This window comes from Simochromis diagramma, unplaced genomic scaffold (genome assembly GCF_900408965.1).
Source record: "Simochromis diagramma unplaced genomic scaffold, fSimDia1.1 OVJJ01000159.1, whole genome shotgun sequence".
Classification (NCBI taxonomy): Eukaryota; Metazoa; Chordata; class Actinopteri; order Cichliformes; family Cichlidae; genus Simochromis; species Simochromis diagramma.
The window spans coordinates 3349650-3361172 of NW_024387197.1; the positions used below are offsets into that span (position 1 = coordinate 3349650).

General features: G+C 42.4%; 1 long non-coding RNA gene across 1 annotated transcript; it reads right to left on the minus strand.

The window, feature by feature from the left end:
- Positions 1-664: 664 nt before the first annotated feature.
- Positions 665-7485, minus strand: LOC120745382. Its single transcript, XR_005698617.1, has 2 exons — positions 4451-7485; positions 665-3754 (listed from the first exon to the last, which is right to left on the minus strand). It is a non-coding gene; the product is annotated as an uncharacterized LOC120745382 (long non-coding RNA).
- Between the last annotated feature and the right edge of the window lie 4038 nt (positions 7486-11523).

An 11523-nucleotide genomic window follows, 5' to 3' on the forward strand; every position in this document is an offset into this window, starting at 1 on the left:
GAGAACAGAAAAAAGAATCCAGAGTAATAGGAGACTGATGAGATGCAGAGCAACAAAAAGCATCTCCTGACAGCAGAAAACATCAACCACTGGCAGCTGGAGAGTGAAGATCCCGTTTCATGCAAAGATGCTCCAAATGATCAAAGGGTTGGCCCAAAATTAGACCAAAAAATGCTCCTGGAAAAAATGTGGATTCAGGTACAGCCTTAATTACTAGCAAATGATGAGGTGTAGCTACCTGCAGTTTTGAAAGAACGCGCACTTTCAGAACGTGTCAAAGCAATGCCGCGTTCCTTACTTATTATAGACTTCAGTCTCTCTTGACGTCTGAGCATTAGTAAAGACAGTGCAGTAGGGTTCAGGTAGAACTTCCATTTACAGTATAAAACATTGACTAATAATCTGAAAAATGTCTGTATGTCCACGTCCAATTCTCTTCTTCCAACTATTTGTCACGTCAACTTTAAACTTGGAAAGTGTGCTGTTGGGTATCAGAATAAGTGCAGTGTACTTGAATGAGCAGTTTTAGCTAAAAGCAATTTTCTGTTACCGGTTTTGTCCTGGAGTGAGTGCTGCCTGACCCCAGGTATGAGCAGGTTTGAGCACAGATGTGTGGTGACACTAGTTGCTGCTGCAACATTCCTTATGAAATCACCATTTTTTCCCCTATTCTTGTGACAAATTATGTGTGTCAGTCATATTGTTTGGATGAGCAGATCTGGAGAAAGTCGCAGCCACAATCTGCCCGTTCTACACGAGCATGTTCTGGACGGGCTCAATCACTGAGTGAGTGTATCCTAATAGCTGTCCTCTTTGCAAATCAGCAACTGTTTGATGTGTTTAGAGGACATCTGTAAATTGTAGCTACAAAACTTTCTCTGAACAGGTTCTGCACAATTATAGGGGAAAAAAACATGTTTCATTTTCAATGCTCCAGGCTTTGTGCTTTTGTGAGGCACTTTGAACACTTCTGTCACTCTGTTGTTAATCCAAAAGCAGTCCTTTCAAGGGCTTCACATCCATTGGTCGTCAGCGTTATTCATGGTTATTTCCAGTACGATGCTGGCCAAAATTACAAAGGACAAATGATACAGCACAAGGACCTGATTATCCAAATGCAGTTACCAAGGCATCCATATAAATGCAAGCAACTTGTCATGCTCTGAGTGTTCCATCTGACTTGATTTACTATGCCTCATTTACATTCCAGCGTATCATACAGCTAATGGTTCATAAATCCTGTGCAGATAATGCCCATAGATTAAAGTGAAATAACCGGCAGTATAAATCAATCCTAGAACAGAGTGATCTGTTGTTTCAATAATGTGCACCATTAGTTTGAAAAGCAGACCTCTGACACGTACTCATTTTATTTTTCTGTTTCTTTCTGTCTTTTGTTTTTTTATGTGAAAGATGGCATGTTGCTTGTTAAATTTGTTCACAATGCACTGATTTTGGCTTTTAAGAGTCTGTCTCATATGAAACAGCTGGATGCCTGCTCTTACATTATGATGTTTGCAATTTTTAGTTTGCATTTTGAATCTACAGACAGTGAACGCTTAGATGGTTAAGTTGTGACTGCTGCGTTCGGATGAGCTACAGAAAGAAGTGGAGTTGAGTGGGTGACACCATTTCTTTGGTGACACTAAAGTCTTGCAAAGCATTTATGAGTGAGGGGTTCCACACTTTTCCTCGACTCTTAATCAGAGTGTGTTGAGCTTGGTTACAACTAGCTAGTGCTTAGGTACTGATGGAGCTTTCTTGGGTTGTGATTTGAATTTCCACAGCAAGTCAAGTTAGTCTGAAGACGTACCATAACTGCAGTGGCTTTAAATTCATTTTGAATGTTGTCCTCTTTGGTATTAGCTAACAGCAACTGAACACATCATTTTACGATAATCTCCATGCTAAAGTAGCCCATAAACTACAGGGAAAACAAAATGTTTGCCTTTATTGGGGCTTAGAAATTCACTTGAATTCAGTTTTATTTTATATACAGGAAGAAACCTCTGGCAGAACCAGGCTCAGGGAGGGGCAGGATAGGTAATAATGGAGCAGGAGCACTAGTACACAACATTAAGTGGTTCAAGCCTCATTTAAGAAGTTTCTGGACCGGCAGAGGTATAGAGTATGCTGTGAGCATGCAAAAGCAAGGAGGGGAACTAAATTCATCAAAGGGTTGTTAATGCCTGGGGAAGGTTCCTGTGGTGAAAACATAAAATTGCAATTACATACAGTTATTCCATTGTTAGTTACTAGTGGCACGCTTAATGTGTGAATGAGATGTAATGAGTGATCACTACTACCACCCTCCTTTCAAAATAGCAGACATCATTTAATGGCCCGATGCTATGGCTAACATGTAGTAAATTTACCATCTGATTGCATTTGTTGGGAATTAGAGCCTGAAAGAATTTCCAAGTTGTTGTTGGAAAAAGCTTTCCCACTGTATCTGTCTCTCTCGGTTCATCACTGTCAAACATGAACATGCATGAGCAACACACATGGAACAAGATTTATAATTGAAAACAAAGACAAGTGCATAAACAGTGCCATTCACAAACGTATATAAACTCCAGTATCTGAGGAACGACTGAAAAAACATGTTCTCTGGTTTCTGAACACACTCAGCAGTTCCTGGCACGAGTAGAGGTTTAATATTGTACAAGGGAGCAAAAGTTATGGACTCTAATAAATATGCACACATGTGCTGCTTGTGCAGAGTTATTGGCACTGGCAGGCTCAATGTGTCATATTAAATTAGACCGCCTGTTGACAAGCAAGCCCCGTTTGACTCAGTCAGTGTTTCCCCTCCACACTCACACACAGACATTTGATCTTCAGTGGGTGAATTTTAAAGAAATGCAGTGCACTTATCCTTAAACTCAGCGTAGGATATATTACATCTCCTAAGGTTCAAACTAAATAATGCAGAGCAGATAGTGATTTGTGTCAACCACAGAGAAAAGAAAGCCTTTTTTTCTTTACACTTGACCAAAAAAACACTAACACTGGCTTCTGTCTTCAGTAGAAAACAACACGATACATTCATTCCTGGGATAAAATGACTTTACAGTAGTTACAAGTATTTAGTATCTTCAGACTCTGTGGCTTGGCTGTTTTCCAGAGCGATGCCATGCACCCTACTGGTAGTGGATCCTGGACTTGAGACTGCAAAAGTTAGTGCAACCCTAAAAAACATGCATCAGCTGACCAAAGGAGTAAAAGAATAAAGCGACACAGTTTTTATAAATTCTTCATGTAAAATTTGAATTTTATCATCAATTCAATAATTTCCTGCCTGCATAAATGGTGCTAAGCAGTGAGCTGAAAAATCCCCAAAAAGTCACATGAGCCAGTAATGACTTTAGGGTACGTCCACACATACACAACTGTTTTTTATTACGGGGATTTTTCCGAGTTCATTTAAAAAACACATTCAAATACAACAATTTGATTGTGTCAGTTTTCAGTAGAAGTTGAGACAGCGGATATATTACTGCTTTTTAGATTTTTACAGGTTTGAGTTAAAGTTAATGTTTTTATTTCTAAACGGTGAAAAACGTTTTGCCCTTCCTATATCAAAGCTGATATTGCAGTATTGTCTCAGTTTACTGCTCGTTAAAGTACTACAGTGACTTCCTGTGCTCTAACAGTGCACATTAAAAAATGACTGCGCGATGAATTTGCGGCAGCTCACAAAGTGACCAATGCGGAGGGTATGCTGGCACCTTTATGGGCCCGTTATACTCACCTGTCACAGTCTGCGGAGGCAGACCGTGCGGAATGCGTGCGGTGGGCCCAGGAGCGAACACAAACCGAGGATGCCGTAGTGAACTTTAACAAAAAGCGAGCCTTTATTTGTGGCTGGTTATGCAAGAGAAATGAACAAGGATAAGGGCAGCACAAAAGCAAAACTAAACAGAAACCTAAACTGGGAATGAACTAAGGTTGAACTATGAACTATGACTGAGAACACAACAGACCGGGCATGGAAACATCGAGGGTGGAACACAGGGGGGTGATAACACAGACGACGCCAGACAGACTGTATGAAACACAGAGACTAAATACACATGAGGGATGATCAGGGGAAGTGGCCACACATGGGAACACAGCTGACACACATGAACTTAACGACAGGACAAAAGGAGTGAAACTGAATACACTGACCGTGAATACAGACTTTCAAAGTAAAACAGGAAACATGGAGATTAGACAAGACACATGAACCGGGGAGACATAGTACAGGGGAGATGACATAACTGACAGCATGGACTTGACAATATAAGACACGCAGACATAAACACACGAAGGGCAAGGGAGACTTAATACACGGGTAATAAGTACAAATGGCTGGACTGCCTTAGTGACCCTAAACAAAGAATAAACATCCAAATAGGCTAAAACACAAAACACTGGGTCGCACGACCCAGGACCATGACATCACCACTGTCTCCTTAACACCAAACACAACGTCACATCCACTGGTGCGAGCTGGTCTTTGCTAATCCTGCTAACCTTGTGCTTGTGTGCAATCCAAAGACATATCAGTACAGAAGCTCAGCAATTCCCAGATTATACACAGGGAGATGTTGGAACGGCTAGAAAAGATGAGACTGTCTGGAGAAAACTTGCAAGTTTCTTTGCTTCCGGTTTTAATTTCGTCTACTCTTAAACCAGCACTGATGCAGATGTTTTGTCTGAGTGGCGACACCAATGTTCAGGAGAATACTGCAGTGAGTACCCATGCCCCCAGTGCTGGTAACTGGACTGTGGTAATGGGGCCTTTATACTTCATTGTGGACACAGACAGCTGGAGACCTGACAGACGAGTAGTCATTCCTATTGAACTACTTTGAAGTCTGCCACCTGGGGAGTATGTGTACTTGATGCATTGTAATGTAAATTTTCGGACGAGCCCACGTGGCCGTATGCACACACCCCTGTGCTCACTTTCTGATGACGAAATTTACGTGACTTAGACACAAGTGGACTTGCAGATGCAGAAAAAGTACAATCAAGGTGGAATGGCTACTCGGTTGTCATGTCATGTTATATCCATAACAAGATCATCAAGGCTTGAGTCACTTCCAGCTCAGAAATCTAAAAAAACCAGGACCAATATCAGCAATAAATAAATCGATGCATGGAGTGAAGTGACAGACTAGTTCTTGTAAGAATGAAGCTTGCCCTGAGCGAAACATTGCTAGTCTGTCAGACTAAAGTGTCTCACATGGAGGCTTTGACACACATCTTACAAGCGTGCATGGCAGCTAGCAGCTCATTTCCAGTCCCGCCGAGTGGAGCTGCCCACCTCTGTGGCCATCCTGCCAAAAATAGTCACATGAAGTTGAATGTCACACAAACTACTACACACTCTTCTCTACTGGTCGTGATTGAACAGGTCTGCGCATGTTTAAAAAAATAAAAACAACACATGCATTAATTTTGGTGCAAAAAGGAAAGACTGAAAAGGAATTTATAGAGAGAGAAAGGGAGAGAGACATCAAAGGCCAAGTGTTTTCCATACAAGAGGGTGAGCAGAGCTTTAGATCAGACAAGCTCTTCTTTAAACAGCCTCCTCAGATCATGCCAGCAGGAGGTTCCCCCTCAGCACGCTGCTTTGTCTATCAAAGTGCTTCCATAGCATTGAGAGGGCACTGGAGCAGCGCTCCTTGCCACTTCCCCCCTTCTCCCTCGTCATATGAGAAAGCCGAGCCGCTACACCCCCCGCCACCCCCGACAATGAATCACAAAATAAAGGTGATTATTTCCTTCCACCACCACCTCCTCTTCCCCGTTCCTCCCTCCGGCTCCTCATTCTCTGTGTTCTCCTTCATGTGTTTCAAAGCTTTAAAACTTCCTCTCTTTCACCTCATCTCCTCCTCCTCCTCCTGCGCCACCCTTCAAACAGTTGTTTTGTTCTTGGGAAAACACTTCTTACCAAAGGTTTGCTAAATTTTGTCTCTTCAACTCGGTGTATTTTCCAGTGTCTCAGACAACTGGAGGAAGGGAACCCAATGGAGAAAAGGGAACCAGGACGGGCCAAGAGAGAACCAAGTCTGTGATGTTCTTGTTAGTGAGAAAAGTGCTTCTGCTCTGAGTCGCAGCTGAAGTAACCATGAGGCTGATTTTCATCTTCTTTTCGCCACTCTTTTCAGTGGGCTTCGGTATCCAGCTTTACAAGCTCTCCCTGCTCTCATCCTCCACTGATCAAAGCCTGCTCACACAGATATATTTCCCCTCACAGACAATGCCTCTTCTCAAGGTGCTGTCAGGTTCCCTTCTTTGCTTTAATTTCATCTCTTAAACTTTTTTTTTTTTTTAATCCCCGTACCCCCTGCCTCCCTTTCCTTTCCTTCTTTTGTGAGGGCTGTCAGCCGTGACAGTTTGTTGCCGGGAGGGACTTATGGGAAGAGGAGGAAGGTGCACTCTTACAAAGAGCCGCCGCCTGGCTGCACCTCACTCACACTGTCACTCAAAACAACCTGACTCGCGCTCGCGCACTCGCACACAGGCAAGGTGACACGCCCGGCTTTCATGCACTGGCAACAACTGCAATGCATTTACACTCACACTGCGAAACATGACAGACACCTTGACCTTGTGTTTGTTGTATCACGTTAAGTATCAGCAGCGAAGGAAAAATGGGGCTGAGGAAGAATGAGGTGGCGAGCTTGGTGCCGCAAAGCCAGTTGCGCCGCCTGGGTGTCTCAGATCATAAGCCGTGAGGAAACTTGGAGCGACAGAGCCGTGATGGAGCGCCGATAGTCGCTGCTGACGGGGCTTAGATGACAGACAGAGGTTGACAGACGCTGACATCTTCCTGTCGCCTCGGGGAGACATGCGGCCCTGAGTGAAACCTGAGGAGCCCTGCCCGCAGCCATAACCAGCAGCCAGCCCTCACAATCCTAATTCCTCAAAGTTCCTACAAAGACACTCGAGTGACAGAAGGGCAGGAGCAAAGAGAAAGACAACAGGAGTATCATTTAATTTTGTGAAAGAGAGAACTGATGACAAGAGGGTTTGCCTTGAGGGAAGGCACTGAGTTTGTGAAACATTAATTACACCTTTTCTACCCCCCACCCATCATCTTCCCCTGTCTTCTCTGTCTTTATTTTTGTGAAGTCGGGGCAGCTCAAAGCTTAATCTGTTCTTGTAAAGGCAGAAATCTGAGGAATTATTCTGATGTTTTGTCAAAAGTCAAAAATCTTTCAGGTAGGCTTCAACCGCATTCATACTGGCAGGGGATGCTCATGGCCGATATTCATTTATGTTCCACTGTGACAGCCTGTGAACCTGCTTTTGATACTTGATCCTAAATTTTGTATTTCAAGCTACTAAAAGCCACATTTTAGCTCTTCGTCCTAGGCCCTTGCTAACGCTATTAATTCAATTCAATTCAGTTCAATTTTATTTATATAGCGCCAAATCACAACAAAAGTCTCCTCAAGGCGCTTCATAGATACAGAGAAAAACCCAACAATCATATGACCCCCTATGAGCAAGCACTTTGGCAACAGTGGGAAGGAAAAACTCCCTTTTAACAGGAAGAAACCTCCGGCAGAACCAGGCTCAGGGAGGGGCGGGGCCATCTGCTGCGACCGGTTGGAGTGAGAGAAGGAAAACAGGATAGAAGACATGCTGTGGACTGTGCTATTAACAGTCCTCTGTAATCTGGGAGGCCTTTTGGCTAGGGTTAAATCCAGCGCCTATGGTTTAGCTGTCACTAGTGATCCTGACCTTTTCCTTTGACTGCCTTGTAACAATGCCTGCTCAGTCTTATTGTGTTTAATAAAGTAGGAAATTGGCGTTACACGCACACACGCACAAGATAAATAAAACCAGTTAAAATTCCTCATTCAGAAACATATGCTTTACAGCTGGCTTAACCTTTGTTCTCTTGCCTGTACTCCGACTTGGGTTGTATTTCAATATGATTCTCAGTGACACGTCTTTCTTTTAGACAGTTAAAGGAGCATCAAAGAGTGATATGACTGCAGCTTGCAAATAATACCCATTAAGAGGTGAAGACTCCACGTTTGAACTGATACATCAGTCAAATTGAACCTGTCTGAGAACATAAACAACTGCTTTCCTGACATGGAAACACACTATCACAGATGTACAACACCTGCTACACAATCCTGAATTAAAAAATTAAAAATAATCTTCACGAGGAAATGGATTCATGACGTTGAGTTGGGGGTCTGGCCTTTCTTTGCATGAACTGGATGTGCTCTGATCATGAGTTATTTAAGTACTCTCAGATTACTGGTTGACTGTCAGACACGTTAGAGCACATGTCACAAAGTGCAACCTTCACACTCATGTCACTGAAACCAGCGAATTAGCACATTGGCCATCCTGTAAGAGAGAAAAGTATGCACACCATTTTCACTGCAGATGACTTTGGTATATGAACCGGGAAATTCCTGTCATAGCAAGAAGCATGCATATATATTTAAAAGCCAGTGTGCATTGTTTTAGGATTGGATTACCCCCCAAAAAGGACTTTCTGTCAGGACCACTTAACTCAAAATAGGATTGTTATTCCATCTGCAATAATTTATATTTGACTCTGTGCTGAAACCTCCCCACCCTTCCATGTGCAAGCGTGGTGAGTAGGGATGTGCCCAACTAGCTGACTACACGACTAATCGTCATTAGTACTAATCGGTTAATCTAACTGTTAACATTTAATTCCCAACTCCAGTAAATTATGGTGTCCTAAATATGGCAAGGTGACAATTACCAAGCTGACAATGATGTTCCACATGTCACCGGGTGGAGCATCATTGTTCAGAAACTCCATAAATCTCTGAATCTAGGCCTGATCTTTTTGTTGAAACTATTTCAATGAGATCGCGGATACAAGCGGTGGACATGAACTTCCTCCAACAGATGGATGGGTTCTCTCGTAGTGATAGGGTGATGAGTTCAGCCAATTGGGAGGAGCTCAGAGTAAAACTCCTCCAAATCGAATGGAGCCAGCTGAGGGTAAGGTGCTTCAGCCAGCCATGTCCTATTGGGAGAAGGTCCCGGAGGAGACCCAGGACATGCTGGAGAGACTACGTCTCTTGGCTGACCTGGGAATGCCTTCATGTTTCTCTGGATAAGATGGAGGAGGTAACGAGAGGTAGGTCTTGGCTTTCCTGCTTCAGCTGCTGCCCCCTTGACCTGACTTCAGATAAGCGGAAGAACATGGATGGATTTACTGTTTTGTTATTTTAGATTTAAACTGTTATTGAACTGGTTATCATACATTTTCAAACAACATGCATGATTCATAATGCACCGCACAATGCGGCACTCGTTTCAGTTGCAATATATTAGTATTTCCAATGTTATCTTTGGCTATCATTTGTAATATTTAATTAGATAGACATTTTTCTCCCTCATTGAGTCGACTAAAACATTTGCCACCTGGAACATCCCTAATGGCAGGCCAAAAGATAAGAAGAGCAACATCGCCAGTTCACAGAACAGAGCGTGCATCAGTTGGTTTTGGCAAAGAAAATTATTGCTATTGGTATTTACAAAGAGAGCGCAGTAACCTCTTTGTTTGTAGGAGGTAACTGATCCTGTTGCATATGTATTTTTAGAAATCCTTTCTCAAGGTACAAAATATAGCGAGGAGCATATTTGAATCAAGCATGTAAACTGACACACAATTTACTGCTAATCGCGCCAACATTTAATGCAAGTTTTGTAAATCACCCATAAAACTAACCACACTTATGACCGATACATGGGTATTACACTCATACTTTACCTTGTTTAGATGCGATCCACAATCAAAATAACGTGTGACAGGCGAGACCTGTCTCGCGTCTTTTAATGAACAGCACTAGCTTTGCATTCACCCAGTATGAACCTTCCAGATCCCTCAGGTCATCTGGATCCGGTCTTTTATCAGTTCCCAGAGTCAGAACCAGACACGGAGAAGCTGCATTCAGCTTTTATGCTCCTGGAACAAACTCCCAGAAAGCCTCAGATCAGCTGAAACACTCAGTTTATTTAAATCCAGGTTGAAGACTCACCTATTCTCAGCTGCATTTGAATAAAGAACCAAATCCAAACTTTTAAGCTTAAATTTCAAAACTTATATTTTAACTACTGATTTTATCTACTGTTCTGATTTTATCTGCTGTTTTTTTAATCAATTTTAAATCATGCTTTTTATTGTTTTTGTTTTTTAATGTCTCTATAAAGCACTTTGAATCACCTTGTTGTTGAATTGTGCTATATAAAAAAACTTGCCTTGCCTAGAAAAAAACTTTACATTGTCCCGTTTAGTGAATCTAACCCACGGGCTTTAATTTTGTACAGTGACATGCCTGAAACTGTTTGGTCACAGCTCCCTCGTTTTCAAGTTATGATTATGTCTACTTTAGTTTTGGTGTTGATAGTGGATATATGGGGCAGTTTCTATGCATAAATGTCATCTGCACATTGAGCCACTTCAGTGTGGATACATTGCTAATCAACATTAGCCCCCTCCTTCTCATGGTTTATGAGGGGAGGACTCCTGACTCACAGTCTTGTTGAATAGGCAGCATGCTGAGTTCCATAAAATCAAGCTCGGCGCTCAGAAACCTTTGGTGCTGAGCATCATGGCTTAAGGGATGCTTGATGAACAAAGGTGCCTCATCTCACACCTCCTTTTGAAACATAAAGGGACGTCCACTCTCCTCAAAGGAAAAAGGATATTAGCTTGTCAGGAGGGTGACAAGTTTACAATAGAGGCGTCTGGCTGGAGTGGGTGTGCTGGGAAAGGGTTGGAGAGAGCTGGTCACATGCTACTAGGAAGATTTCAGTTCAATTCAATTTTATTTATACAGCACCAAATCACAACAACAGTTGACTCAAGGTGCTTTATGTTGTAAGGTAAAGCCCTTCCAAGAATACTGACAAAAAATCAGACCCCCCCATGGCCAAGCACTTGGCGACAGTGGGAAAGAAAAACTCCCTTTTAATAGGAAAAACCCTCCTACAAAACCAGACTCATGGAGGAGAAGCTGTCTGCTGCAACGGTTGGGGGTGAGCGGAGCCAGACAAGAAAAAAGATGTTGTGGAAGAGACTTGCAGATTAATAATAATAACTCATCATTAAATATAAAGTGGTGTATAAATCTGTTTTATTTGGGTTTGTTGTATTTTATTTATTTTTAAAGTATATCGGTGCCCACATTTCTATTTCAACCTTGTTATCCAAAAAGAAATTGTACCACTGTCAACACACTCTTTTGGTTGTTTATAGGGGGGGTTCAGTTGTTCCAAAAGGTTCACGATTTGCTTGCACGCATCAAAAGATTGACAGAAAACAAACTGTGCATGCTTACTGCTTACAGAAAGTCAACATCAAGGGCATTTTTTTCTTCTGCCCATATTTCTCAGAGGCAGAGAAACACAGGCTAAAGCCGAGCTGCAGCTCTTTACATCATACGTGTGATGCTTCGGTATCGGGAAGGCATGTGCAGCCGCGCATCTATTTTGCCGCCTTCAAAGTTATTGTTG